Source organism: Cariama cristata, unplaced genomic scaffold, assembly GCF_000690535.1.
Source record: "Cariama cristata isolate BGI_N322 unplaced genomic scaffold, ASM69053v1 scaffold15683, whole genome shotgun sequence".
Taxonomy (NCBI): domain Eukaryota; kingdom Metazoa; phylum Chordata; class Aves; order Cariamiformes; family Cariamidae; genus Cariama; species Cariama cristata.
Window position 1 is genome coordinate 28024 of NW_009609086.1, and position 14514 is coordinate 42537.

Here is a 14514-nt window from a genome sequence, read left to right on the forward strand (position 1 = left end):
CACGGGTAGTTCACCAGTCTCTGCTGAGAGTGCCAGTTGGAGCTGGATGCCCACTGGTGCAAATCTGTGCTCTTATTGAATGGAAAGTCCTGGCCTTTCCAACCTCCTTTCGGTTGTCATAGACCTCCCTGACCATTACATGCACCCTGCTCATTTCAGGGATTTCAAGGTAATAAAAGATCTTGGCTAAATGGCTCTATGTGGGACATTTGCACAGCTCAAAAAGCCATTATCATTTCTCAGCAGCAAGGCCTGAGCTTGTTGGTTTTGGCTCAGGGTTGGGTGTGCTGACTCGCCTGAGGTGCTATTTATGAGCTGACTTGCCATCACAGGGTAAAGCTCTACAGACTGAAACGCCTTTCCTGTGCAAGGAAAAAAATACTCTAGCACTCTGGAAAGGGAAGCCCTGCTGCTCATGTGAAATCCCTTGTCAGCCCAGTGCAGACTCTTTCCATCTGGAGCTCAATCCACCTCTGTGGCACCAGGTACACCTGCCAACAGTCAAACTGTTTCTGCCATGTAAGCTGGCCCTTAGTGACCTCCAATCTCCACATGAGCAGGACTTAGTAAGCGGCACAGTATGGGTTGATGAAGACTGACTGCAGACATTGATTTGAATCTTGGTACTCAAAAAAACTTCTAGCTGAATTGGTTGAAAAATGGAGTTTCAGGTCTGTGAAGAACAATGGAAGATTATTTTTTTTTTTAAGTGTTTCACCCAAAATTGGTACACTTTGGATTGAAGTCTCTTTTGATCAGCAGATCTTGAAGTCCACCATTTATTTTGGAAACACCAAAACATTTCTGCTCTTAATTTCAGAAGCTTTAATATTCATCAAGATACTGAGAATCAGGAAGTTCAGCAGCACAAATCTCAGGTTTAAAGTCAGAGCTTCTTGCTGCATAAGCACTCTCCAAAGGCGTTTTCCTGCACACCAAGATGAAAACAGCTTACTTTTGGGACAATATCAACAGATTTTACCCCTACACATAAGATACTTAAGGTTTCATTGACATCTTTTATTATCCTTATGGCTTAGGTGGGTTTTCTCAATATATTGAGGACACAGCCATGCGAAGAAAAATGTTCTGTTGCCCTGGAGTTGTCATCTCAAGGTATCACTCTCCTAGTGTCCTCCTCTGCCTTCTGAGTCAGCTTTCCCCTGGTCCGTTTCACACTGTCTTCAAGGGATGGTTCCTGATCTAAGCAGGATGAATGACTTAGTGAATGTCCAAACCACTGCCTACTTTAGGGATTTTCACCCCAGAAGAGGAAAAAATAGGTGAGACCATGGCAGAGATACTTTAACTCACAATGAGCCTCCTGAAGATGAAAAGGTGGCTTCATCTTGCTGCCTGTAATATCAACATGAGGATATATGATATAAAGCAATCAGGCAGCATGTTCAACAGAGATAAAAGGAGGTTGGTTTGTGGTTTTTTTTCACACAATGCCCAAGCAAAATCTGGGCCTTCTGTGCAAGAGTACTGTTGATCCATAAGGCCTAGGGGATGCAAAAAGCAATCAAATTTAAGAACAAAACTACATGTTATCTAAAAGGTCCAAGCTCTGTATCCTGAATTACCTGAGCCACAGTTGGCTGGTAGGATATTCTGGGGAAAATAGCTCAATGTATTTTTCCCTTGGCATCTCGTAGCAGCGAGAGGCAAGACTGGTGGACACTGGACTACAAGGACCCTGATCTTATAAAAGCAAAACCAGATCAAAGATGCCAACACTGTGTTTCAAAACCAGAAACACATGAGAATTGCTGTCTCAGGGCAAACTTGACCATCTCAGAAACACACAAGAATTGCTGTCTCTGGGCAAACTTGACCATGTCCCAAAACCAGGCAAATCAGCAGTCAGGCTGGGACTGTCCAGCTCTCTCCCTGCAGACAGGACCCCCCACCAGAGCCTCATGACCCAAAGGCAGGAGCCAGGTAACCTCCCTTTGGGCTGCAGGGTTGCCTGACAGAGACCGGCTTTGCCCTCTAGTGACTACTAGGCATAAAACAAGGAGTTTTGCATGATCTATTCCAATTAATAAAAATCCGGTCCTACTACATCTGCTGTCTGGCAGACAAGCAGTGGGGTTATTCTGACTTTGTTTGGCCTAATTGAGAATATCCCTCTCCCGAGGCAGCCTGGTCACTGCTGCCTGGGAGGCATGTGGGATGGAGCAAGGGAAGGAGATGCTATTCTGAAAAGTTGAGAACAGACACCCTAAATTGGGAAATGAATGTCCGAGTAAATTGTAAAGGAAGATCCTCCAGGGCTGATTCTATTTCTAGCCTGCACATGCCTTGGAACTGAAAAGAGGCTATTTGGGGGAAAAAGGAATGGATGAATAATGGAAGCAAAAATAGTTGCTCCACATTCCTTTCCAAAACCGTGTTGCCTACAAACTCTGGAAACAATTGACGATTCATCAGAACATGAGCTCATATTTTGTGATCTATGGGATCATAGACTCTGTGATCTATGGTCTGTATAAGTGACCATTAAAAGAGCTCTTAGTTGGAAAAATAACAACACTGATCTTTGTTTAAACAGTAGCAAGGGAAGAGAGGGATTAGAGTAGATATCTAGATATTTGCAACTGCTGAGCTGGATGGAAAGTAAACTCTTTGAAAACACTGTAGAGAAAACTCTTTTCCTTTAAACTTAAGAATAAATACTAATGTTTTAGATTTTGAAAATGCTAGCCTGTCTTTGCTAAATTAGAGAGATTTTTGTTACAATCCATGAAAGCAAATCAGGTTAATATCACAGAAATGAAATCAAATTTGTATTCAGAAACTCTCATACAGTCAACTGTTGTGGTCAGAAAATAGGGTTATGATCATGTGATGGAAAAATACTTTTTTGTGTTTTTATATATAAAGTATTTTACAGAAACTCAAACTCAGTCTTGATGTTTGATGAGTAAATATTAGTATTTTCTCAAATGCTCAGACTAGAACATTAAGAAAGGCACTTTGAGTACTAATGTTCACTAAAAAAAAAAAATGGGGACTGTAAATGAATCTTAATGGAAAACTGAAGCCCAAAAATAGTCTTGAGTTTTTGTGCAAAGGTTGATTAACAGGAATATTCCAGGCAGGCTGAAAAACATTCTGTCACACCACTGGCTAGAGTGAGTTAAAAAAACACAATACACAAAACAAAACAACAAAAAAACCAAACACAAAACAAAAACACCAAAGTGTATCCCAACTAATTTGTGAATGAAAGATGGGAGGCTGCATTAAATGACCTTAAATTGCCAATTTCAAAACATATTTCATTTGGGTATTGCAATACCTACAATTGCACCTAAAAACTCAGTCTTAATTAGGATTTTCTGCAAATCAGTGTTATCAGCTGTGATACTGTTGGTAGGAGAGAAATCTTTGGCTCTGGTTCTTAAATCACTTAGATCTACTGCGGAAGGATTTGGAAGAAACTGGGAAAGACTCACATGGAGTCTGTAACCATGTTTGAAAACGCTGTCTGGCTGTTGACTCCATATCCATGCTGGATACCCAGAGCTTCATGTGAGCATCTGTTTTTTTTAAGGATGCTCCTTTTCTGTGTTTTTCTACACAGAATTCACTTTCACAAGTTGTTTCCTGCTGGGCTTTTCTAGGCTACAGCTGGCCAAACTCTGCTGAGCCATGTCCTTGCTGGCTTCTGCCATGGATTCGGTGGCTTGATTGAGGCCAGCAGATGATTAGGAGTGGGCTTATCTGATTTTTAACTTTATGACTCCAAGAATAACCATTACTTGCAGTGTCCGCACCCCAAAAGATGGGTTATTGTACAAATTCTGTGCTCTTGTCTAAGCAGCCACCAGATGGCATCAAGGAAGGCGAGTCGGGGGGGGCTCGGTCTGAGCATGGCCCTGCTCTTCCTAAGTTAGTTTTAAAAACGGGTACGTGTACCTAGGAGGTATCTGTAAGACAGGGGCTGCTCTTAGATGGGCAAACTCTGTTTGCCTGCGTTCACTGACAGCTACAGTGCATGCAGATGCCTATCCGCGCTTAGCTTTACCATCCCCGAGGACTATAAACTAATGCAGACAGTCCTTTCAAAAATCAGAGCAGCCTGAAAATAGTGATCAGCTAAAACAATGATTTTGAGGCTTTTAAAGCTTTCTTCCTGTTTTTTGACCCTTTAGAGACATAGAAGTGACTGTTCCATAACCAAGTGTTCAAGATCTTGCTTCTGATAATAACCAAGTGTTTCACAGGAAGGAAAACCACAGCAGATATTTGATGGTCTCTTGCATATTAGTTTGTTATTGCACACTAGTTTGCTACTGATCTTAGTAGGTTATAACTGATTTAGACCGGGAAAACTAGAACTGAATCACTTGATTTTCATGAATCCTGTTTCTTAGCTCTTCTTGACAGCTACAAGATGTAGAAAAGCATCAGAAAAAAAAAATGTAGTTCTTTTCTGAACAGTGGCAGCTGATAGCCATCCTGCAGAACAACTCAGGAATGGCAGGAAGCAATAGAAAGAGTTAATCAGAAGCAGTTCTCCTCTGAGCTCCCATATATGTATCTAAATGATCCGGTTTCATGCCCATTTCATGTAAAGATGTGCGCTCAGTGGCAAAAACATGGGTATTGCTGGGCAGTTCCAGCTCTGCAGAGCAGGCTTGGACACAGCTGAGGCAGCATGAGGCTCCTCAGTGGGAGCTCCAAGGATGCCGTTCTCCTCCACCTGAGGAACCCAGATAACACACAGAGACAGGTTCAGTCAAACTCTGCTGAAATCTACTAAAGGCAGATCTAACAGCCCTAAAATTAGCAAATGCGTAAGATGGCACAAACTCCCTTCAGAGTTGTCCACTTGCACTGCTGCTGACAAAGCCCCACAGTCCCATGAAGGTTTTCCCCAAGAGCAGACAGGTGTTTATCAGCATGTACATCCCATCTGATTCTCCATCTCTGGAGGTTTCTTTGTGTCCCTTTTTCTATGAAGAGTCCTGAGACAGCAGCGCTTTGGCCTGGCCATCCAGAAGGGAGGTGGAGGTGCAAGGAAAGAAGAACAGGCTGTGACAAAAGATGCTACCAGCCCATTACTTAGTGGGGGGAAAAAAAAGGAGTGAACAGGGAAAAAAGCATGTTAAAGCTGAAGAATTCCAAATTAATGTTGTTCCATTTTTCACAAATAAGTAAATTTTAACCAAGAAATTAAGATGGTTAATTGTATTAAGGGAATAGGTTACTCTGAAGAAGCATAGTAGAAGAACAATTTAAAGAAATATCCTGACTTTAAAAAAAAATCCATGTATTCAAGCTGGCAAGAGCTGCTGAAAGTGCCCTTAGAGTGCTTAAAGATTTAGGAGTGGAAAGATTTTAGGAGTGGAAAAGGGCAAGTGTAATATTTATCTTAAAAAGAGGGCATAAAGGGGCTCTGAGGATTAGCCTTTTCAGGAACCAGGACATGCAAGCAATTACTGAGCATCCCATCATTAGTACTGAATGGATAATGAAACAAGGACCTGCCACCAGGAATTTGATGAAAACAAGTGTGTCAATCCAATCTGAATTCCTTGAGAAGGTGAGCTACCTGCTGAAGAAGGGGAAACTGATGTGTGCGATCCTAGCTTGAGAGCAGTAAGGCTTTCAATGCTTTTTCCCCTCTGCCATCTCATAAGTAAAATGAGGAATGATGCTCTAACCATCACTGACTCACAGGTGTTGGTACTGAGCAGCTGGGCAGGGAAGTGCTAATATTCCTGTCATTCCTCTAGTACATTTGCATCCCACCAGTGTCATTATATTGAGAGTATTTTCTGCTTTCTTACCTGCATAAGCTCACTTCTCATGTCCTCACCATAATAAGCGAGGCTGGAAGTTTTAGGACAGATCTTTAAAGATCAGCACCCATGAGGCCACTATGGACCATAAATGTAATCAAAAAAGCTATATGAAGGTGGAGATAGTAGTTCAGGACAAAAGGCTGGATATCGCTTGCACTGAATTTTGAGTTTTTTCTAAAAAAAAAAAAAAGGGGGGGGGAGGTATAAACTCCCTATACCTTTATTAGCATTTGAGCCACCTAGGCTAGATACACACTGTAGCAGTGAAGTGCATTTGTGAGCCAGGTGTGATTTCTGTGCCGAGCTCTGTGGGTACATGCCTAATGTCAGCCAAGGGGTAAGTCTCCTTCCCCTTCCGTGGGCTATTGCAATGCTTTCTACAACATGTAGACAGAAAATAATTCTGATCTTGAATTAAATTCCAGCTAGGAAGACCTGTTTTGCTTACCCCCAGCTTTTGGGGAGAAAGTTTCCATGCCTCGGAGTGGTGTAATATTTTCTGATCCTCTCTACCAGAGCTCCCTTAGAATGGCGTGGCATGAGAAAGCAGCTTGGCAGAGCCTGCTTGACAAGATTTGACATCTAAATTGAATGTCCAGGCCTCAAATTCTTAGGATTTGATTGAAAAGTCAGTAGGATTGCCTCTTGGTAACTTGTGGGCTGTAAAACTGGCTGTGTGCTCCTCCAGATAAGGGCTTCTTTGTGCGATGTTGTGTAACGGCTGCCACAGGGTTGATGTGGGCCAGGCCATAAATAACTTCTGCATAAATATTTTTAGCAAATACTTTCCGCTCTCTTGAGATACACTGGACAGCCTCAAGTGTGTGCTATCTGCATGTGAAGTAGGTGGGGGAAGCTAGAAGAGCTTCCATCCTGAGCACACAGCAAATATCAGAGCACTCCTGATACTCACGTTTAACGCAATAGGAGCTGACGCCTCCATGCAAGAGTGTCCAGAGCAAGCAAGACATCTCAAAAGAGCTGCCTTATCAGAGTGGCAAGGTGTGTTGTCCTGTGGTAGAAATGCGTATGAACCCAGTGCCCATGCAAGGTGGATGCCAGCAGAAGTGCTCCGAGCAGGACGATCCATGGCCGAGCCCCATGCTGCCATCCTATCTGAAGGGCCCCCTGCCAGCCATCTACTGACCTTTCTGGTGTGTGCTTAATGTAGAGGGAAGTGCAAACTGCTGGTTGCATTTCCTATGAGGATAACCTGCCTTTTAGGCTGCACCTGAAGGGCACTGTCTGACTCCATCTATAGAAAACACCATTAATCTCTGCTGACGATTATCCAGCCCTGGAAACATAGCAAGGGTTAACAGGGAAGCACAGTTGCTAGAAGGCTCCAGGTACAATAAAAAAAAAAAAAAGAGCCACTTACCCTCATATACGAAGCCATATATTAGGAGCCCAAACATCTCTGAAAATGCAGAACAGGACAAAATAACCTACTCACATTCCCCACCCCACACACACTCCACAGGCACTTCAGAAAGGTGCAATATACTCCCAGTGTGTTAATCAGCCTGTACTAGCCACAGTGGGAAGGTACAAACTGGTTATGGATTTCACATGTATTTATCGTTACTGATTATCTCACTACTTCTGTGCAGAGCAAGTCACAAACACCATGTCAGGCTTTTGCAAGATTCTGTGTGCATCTCTTCAAAACCAAATGGGCCAGCAGAGAAGGCAGAGTAGTCGGGGGCAGGGGGGGAATCAATAAGGAAAAATAAATGTGGTTTGGGTTGATCCAGACTGGAATTGTCCAGAATAGCCTGTGCATTGCAACAGCTATTCTAGCAGAGCTTCATAAAAAGGGCTAACTTCACAAAAACATGGAGAGAGAACGCTGAAGACTATTAAGCTTACTTTCACTAGTTAAAACATCCATTTAGCATGTAATAGGACATGAGGATACACAGGAAAGAGCAACCTTGTCTAGTCAGCTCTGCAAGTGCTGGAAATCTAGATCCCCAAGACTCAAAGGAGCTCATTTTGAAAGTGGAGGGAAGTACCAGCACATTTGCCTTCAATTTTTCCATAGAGACAATGCAGAAGCTGTATTTCAACTGAACAAACTAAGCTTAATGGATGCAAAATTTATCCCTCTGCTCTGCAATGAAATCTGTGTGTAACCAGGGGCAATTATCTAGAGTAAGGTGTCTGGAAGTACTCAGATATCAACCTCTCCGTATTTTTTCTTAAGGGAGATAATAAGTCATACTTTACCATAGTGATCCATAGGAAAAGTGATCTGTGGTGACCTTCACTTCCAGCTCCTGCTTCTAAAGCAGGCATATGGGGATATACCTCAACCCAACCCTGCTTCTCAGTCACTTCTGTGAGGGCTTACTTGCCTAGCTATATTCCTCAGACACAGCTGATGTAATTAGTAAGCATTCACTGATTAGTTAATGGGGTGGCCCTTAAGAGAGTTCCTTGAGGCAGCAAAGGAGTTGCTGCAGGTGGGACTTGTTGCAAGGATCCTCCCTGCCACCTGCTAGCAATGTTACTTAATTATTTGGTCCTTTCTATCTTTCAAAGCTGAAGGAAAATATTAATGTCACTAGTATAGTATTAATCCTGTCTGCTCTGCTTTTGCAGCCAGGAATGAGAGGTAGCAAGAGCTTCTAACTATCCCTAGTTATAAGGGGAGGGAGGTTACAGAATGGGGTATTTAAAAAGAAAGGCCAAATGCTAACCTGAGAGGAAAGCAATGAAAATCAAATAATGCAGTTGTTATTCCAATTGAGTGATAAAGGTGACAGCAGCTAACGGGGAATGCCGCTAAGGTGTCAGCCAGGCAGCTGTGAATTCTCAACAATAGCCCTAGAGCTTGCTTTTGGCCAAGTTGCTCTTCTTACTCTAGTGTTTCTGTAAAAGCATTGGCTAAACAGAGAATAATAAGGGTTACCTTTAGTCTGTGAAATGAGTGATCATAGTTTAACTTTGTAGTACTATAATGGAAAGCTGCTATTTGCCTGCCAAACACAGTATTAAAAAAAAAAAATTAACTATCATAAATAAAAGTACAACTGAAAATGCCAGGATGAATAAATTTTCATTGCAATTATGTGATCTATTTTCTCTGCCACATCTTTCCTTGTTCCATCTCCTACTAGAGACTAAATATAAGCTACCCAGCAAAGTGAAACAGCCAGTGACAGGAGGTGTCACCCTCCAGGCTGCTCTGATCTGGATGCTCCAGCATTACGCTGGTAACTGGCAAACACGTGTCTGCACACAGACTTGGACCACGCTGGCTGATGAAGTCACTGCTCAAAAGCATCTGTTGTGTTGACGTCTTCACTGTATGCAGGGCCAAACTGGGGAGACTTAGTGTACCTTCAGGAAGTTTACTGTCAGGCTATGCATGGCAGCTGGGATCGCACAAAATAAGAGCAGAGCCCCTTTAGAGCAGAAGGTGTCTCCTGACATCTGTGCAGCACCTGGCATGCACTTCCTTACCTGTGGAGGATGGAGAGAAACAATATGCTAGAGACGGAATTGTCCAGATACTGTTACAGCAGAGAGGTATTAAGGGCAGCAGGCAAGCTGCTATATTTCAGTGAGGAGTAAGTGAGAGAAAGAAAGCAAGCAGGTAGGCTGGAGTACAGCCAGACAGTGAGTCCCAACCACCTGCAAAGTCTGTGTCCTTCTAATAGTCAGGCTGGTGCGCAGAGCAGCTGGAAATATTTGGGTGCTGCTTGTGTGCATGACAATGGTTATCAGGAAGCTTCAGATACAGACAGGCAAGAAAGAGGGGTAGCTAAATTAGAAATGAGGATGGGAAGATAAATCATCTTGATCTAGTTTATGAGATGATGACCTTGGGTCCCCCCTTGGCATAAAATTAATGTAAGAGGAGTTGCAAGCAGTTGAACCGGACTGAGCAAAGCGTTAGGTTTGGAGTGGGCTCTGGGCGCCTTCCCAATGATGTCTGCCTGTAGAAGCTTGGCAGGAGTGAGAGCGGGTGGTGGAAGAGGTCTGTCTCACTGACAAGAACAGAGAAAAACAGAAGTGCAAGGTATCCCCAGGGAAAAGGGTAACTTAGCCCGGTTACTTGGGTCTATTTCCATACCTCTCAAAAGAAGCAATAATAAATACTTACAATTAGAGTGATGTGAATGGATTCTGCTGACAATATTGGCATTTATTAAACGGTATCCTCAAGGGAAAAGGAAGCACGAAGCCAAGCAAGGAAAAAACTAGCACCCAGCATTCATAACGCAGCCCTATATGGGGTCTGATCGTTATTTGAGGAGTTGGGTAGTAACTAGGTGTTGACATAGACCAGGTGCCTTCACTTTTCAGGTACAGCTTTGTGCTATATGCTGGGCAAAAGTAGACCAACTGAGAATTTACTGTCATTTGGGTGAACCAGGACTCTGGCAGGACTGTGCTGTTGAAGTGGGTGAAAGCAGCCAAAATAGATGTGGATATTAGGGGACAGTAGCCAGATATTTATTGGTTTGTTGGGTTTTTTTGTCATGTGTGCAAATCTGAAGGGTATAGTGAGTGCATTTGAAATGCTGACTCCATCAGGATGTTAAACGCAGGTAAATGAACGTGTGCTAGTGAGGCTGATACTGAATGGGAGCAAGCAGCTGCTCTTTCGTGCACCACCACAAGTGCTTTTGAGCAGATGCTTTTGAGGCAGAGATGTGAAACAAAATGATAGATGTTACTCTTGCCTGCCTCCAGAAAGGAGCGTGAAACTAAAATGTAAGCATGAATGGAGCAGAATTTTCTTTCATTGGCAACAGCATGCATTGAAAGAGCACAAGCAAAGCAGAAGGCATGGATTACTCTCTTCAGAGACATCTCCATTTGTGTTGGCAATATATAGGAGGGAAGAGGTAGTAAGGCGTTATCCACAGCCAAGTTCTTGGACCTGACACACAAATGAGAGTGAGATTTGAGGAGCTGATACTATCTGATATGCAAACATGTTGATTTTTTCCAGCTAGCTGTAAGAATACAGTTGGAGACTTTTCAATTGCTATAGGGTTGGTTGAGGAGCTCATGGCACCACTGACCTAATTCTTTGATAAATCTTAGAAGTCTGGGAAATTGCAAATACTGAAAACAGACTGCTGGGCAAATAGGCAGAAAATGGCAAGTTTGATAACCAATGCAGATCTGATGGTGTGTTTATGGTAGAAGCTGTTTTTCAAAGGAAAACGCTGTTTTCATTTAAGTTGAAATGTTTTAAAAGAGACTAGTCTTAACAAAGCATGTTGTAAGCAAAACAGAAGTGAAATACCAACATGTTTTGACATTCTTGGTATAGCACATTTTCAGCTTTTTTAAAAAAACTTTTCAAAACTCGTTTGTGTTAAAGAAAATAGGAGTTAGAGTTAAAATGGGAATAAAATATTTTCCATTTGCTATGGATATAGATTGCTAAGAAAATTTCATGGAAAATTTTGATGTCATCTTGTGCTATTTGTGTTGTGTTTGGTGAAAGGAGAGGAGAAAAAAAAGACCCAAACCAATGGGATTTCCTGTGAACAGGAAACTCAAGTTCTTTGTGAATCTGTGTGGGTCACTGCAGGCTCATTCCCAGACTGGTCAATATGGAATTGCTCACATATGGAATTTCAAGGTGTCAGTGTAATTAATTAGTAGCCAGTGAACATGGCTCGATGGGAGCAGGTATTCCCAAATGAACTCTTTCCATCAACAGTATTTCCAGCATGGCTGGTAACTGTGGGTACGTAGACGTTGTAGTGTTTTGTAAGCATCACCCTGTGCACGTTAACAGCAGGCTTTTGGTTCTTCATCCATTAACCTATAGATCTCAGAAGATGAGAACTTGTCATTGAACATGTTTCTAATGGGAGTCAGTGTCTTCATGGCTGATCTGGAGATAAATAAAACATCATTTGCTAATAACCGTGGCAGATGGCACAAAGATTGTCTGTCATTGCTATTTCCCGCTTCACCAAGCATGCAACGTGATCTGGTTTGCCTGATGAACTGGCCCCAAGCAGATACAGTGCAGCATAACAAAAAAAAATCATCTAAGATCATGCTGGTGGTGCCGGGAGGCACCTCAGCCATAACACCTCCGTGGAAAAGGTGTTGGAGTGGATGAGCAATGAAGTCTGGTTTCCCACTGAGATGTGGTGGCATGAAGGAAAGAGTCAGCGGGAAGCAGTGACTAGCCGCGGGTCAAGGACTTCACCTCCTTGTGCAGCCCAGGCAATAGGAGAGACATCTCTGCCACCCACAGTGTGAAAATGATTAAACAGCAAAGAAAAGAAAGAAAACCTTTTGTAAAACTTGAGAACAAACCTTGCATGGGCAACGGATTGCTCGATGATTTGGCAACAGTGTGCAAATACCCCCCACAGACAGAAAAATCCCTGAGAAGTCTCTTTGCTGCAGCAGAGGAAGGTAGAACAAAAACCCTGTCTGGAAGCAAAAACCAGGCAAAACAACAATCAGGCATGATATTAAGGGTGAGGCTGATTATTCACTTGAACAAATACTGATGAGTTGGAAAACTCTTTGATGTTTTCAAGCCAAATGACTTCGTGGCAGATATGTTTTAGTAAAGTACAAATCGTTAGCCTGATTACAGGCATATCAGTGTAAATGTTGTCTCCCCTGATGTCTGGCCATTACTGTGTCTGGTATTATGAAGAATTAAAGTCATATTCTTCTACAAACCATTCCGCAACATTTATGTGTCTCATTAACATCTTTGCAAAAGAGGCCTGAGTGGTGCGTTTATTATGTCTTTTTAGAGCCACAACCTCTCCCCAGCATGACCTGCAATGACAAGTAGCATGAACACCCATGTGAAAAAGAGTCAAACCTTGCCTCTTTCACATGGATTTGGGCAACCAGCTACTGAATCATTCATTAGCATTTCTCCTTACTCCTGCCACAGAGTTTTAACTCATGCATTTCCAGAACAGTGCTGCATTTTCCTGGGTGCCAGGTGAGGCTGAGTGCCTGGGTGGTGAGCAGGGAGCACTTATGTCCCCCAGGCTGCAGCTCTGTACTATGGGTGCACCCTCTTGGGTACCCTCGTATGGTGTCCCCTTACCTGCTTGATGTGGCTCTGGGTTATACTCTTACGCTGGGTATGTCACATTGGGCAGACACCATCCTAGACGTGGTGCCTCCCTTCACAGATATTTGTAGTGAATCAACCATGGGAGAAAAAAATATAAATGTGGAGCAAGGAGTAAAGGTTTGAAACATTTTTTCCCTGTTCTGGAATCTGTTGGTTCCTTCACGATCTTGTCGTCGTTTGGGAAAATGTCTGCTATAAATACGCTTAGATCAGATGCTCTGAGATCAGCATCTAGTGTAATAGATGAGAACAAAAATCTTGTGGTTGTTAGGAAGAGAATTTAAGTGCTTGCAGTTTGGTGATTCATCCATCATTTCAGATGTGAGGAGCTGCCCATTATTAGCATGCCCAGTGGAACTTGCTAGGGAGTGACCGTCCCAGGTATCAGAGCTTTGCAGTCACTAAAGTGAAGACAGGTTGATGTTGAGATGAACTAAATGACTTGCTTGTGTTCCCTAACTGCCTAGCTAGCTCTGTTCAGTGTCTTCATGACGCCACCAGCCTTCCTCAGATTAAAAACATCTAGGTATCAGTGGAAATACTGTGTAAATGGCTCTGCACATTATGATCTGGTAGCCTTGTACCTTTGCATGCCATAGGATATACAATGTTGTATGACTGTTTTTGTATTAGGAGATGGTAGAAATTCTCCATGTATACTAATTGTGCTCCCCTCTGAACAGTTCTCTTGAGAGGACTGGATGGGGTGAAGGGGATTATAGTATTGTGCCATCTGTTAACTTTGGAGATAATTGCATTTTTGTATACAACTGACAAACACACGTGTACCAGAAAAGAGAGCAGTGACTACAGTTCATCTGCACTGGTTGGTGTCAGAAGGGACATGAACAGATTTTAACTGATTTTCAGAGAGCGGAATTCAATTCTGTGGAGTTTGGTCTGGTCCTAAAGCAGGACCTCATGCTGGCACTTGGGTGTATTTCTAAGCAACATGCTTAGGATGAGACACGAATACAATGGAAATTGATTCTAGGGTTTGGGCCCTGTGTTCTTGCTGAGACATCCCATCCAGCACAGTGTGCCTTTGGGCTCTGGGACCTTGGCCTCAGGGGGCAAAGTCTTTGCACACACTGAAATCCACGATGTCTCAGTGTTTGTTATGAAAGCAACCAAAATCCCCATTTGGTCAGCAAGGGGTGGTAAAATTGCACTAGGTCTGTTGAAGCAGCAGGAGAAGCAATGGTCCTTACCAGTTTACATTTGTTCTTTCATGAAGAGATGATAGTTTGCCTAAAAAGGCTGGATTTGGCCATTGTGTACATCTGTTAGAAGCTCCAGCTGCTGTTTTCTGCATCTTTGGATTGCTGTAGTCGACTGAGACAACACCACAGTCAAATAAGGGCAAAGTCTGTAAATAAAAGCTGTTTAAATGCCAATAAATAACAAATATGCTGACTCTAGAGGCTGATCGATTGCAAATTATTTGTAATTTCTAGCATGCGTTTTCAGCTCTACCAGACTCATTGACAGTACCATCCCACATCTAGTTGCAAGCAGCTGGAACCATTTAACCATTTAATAGTATTTTGATTACTTCACACAAAGCATTCTGCAATTTATCAGCTTGCTTTCCAAATATCT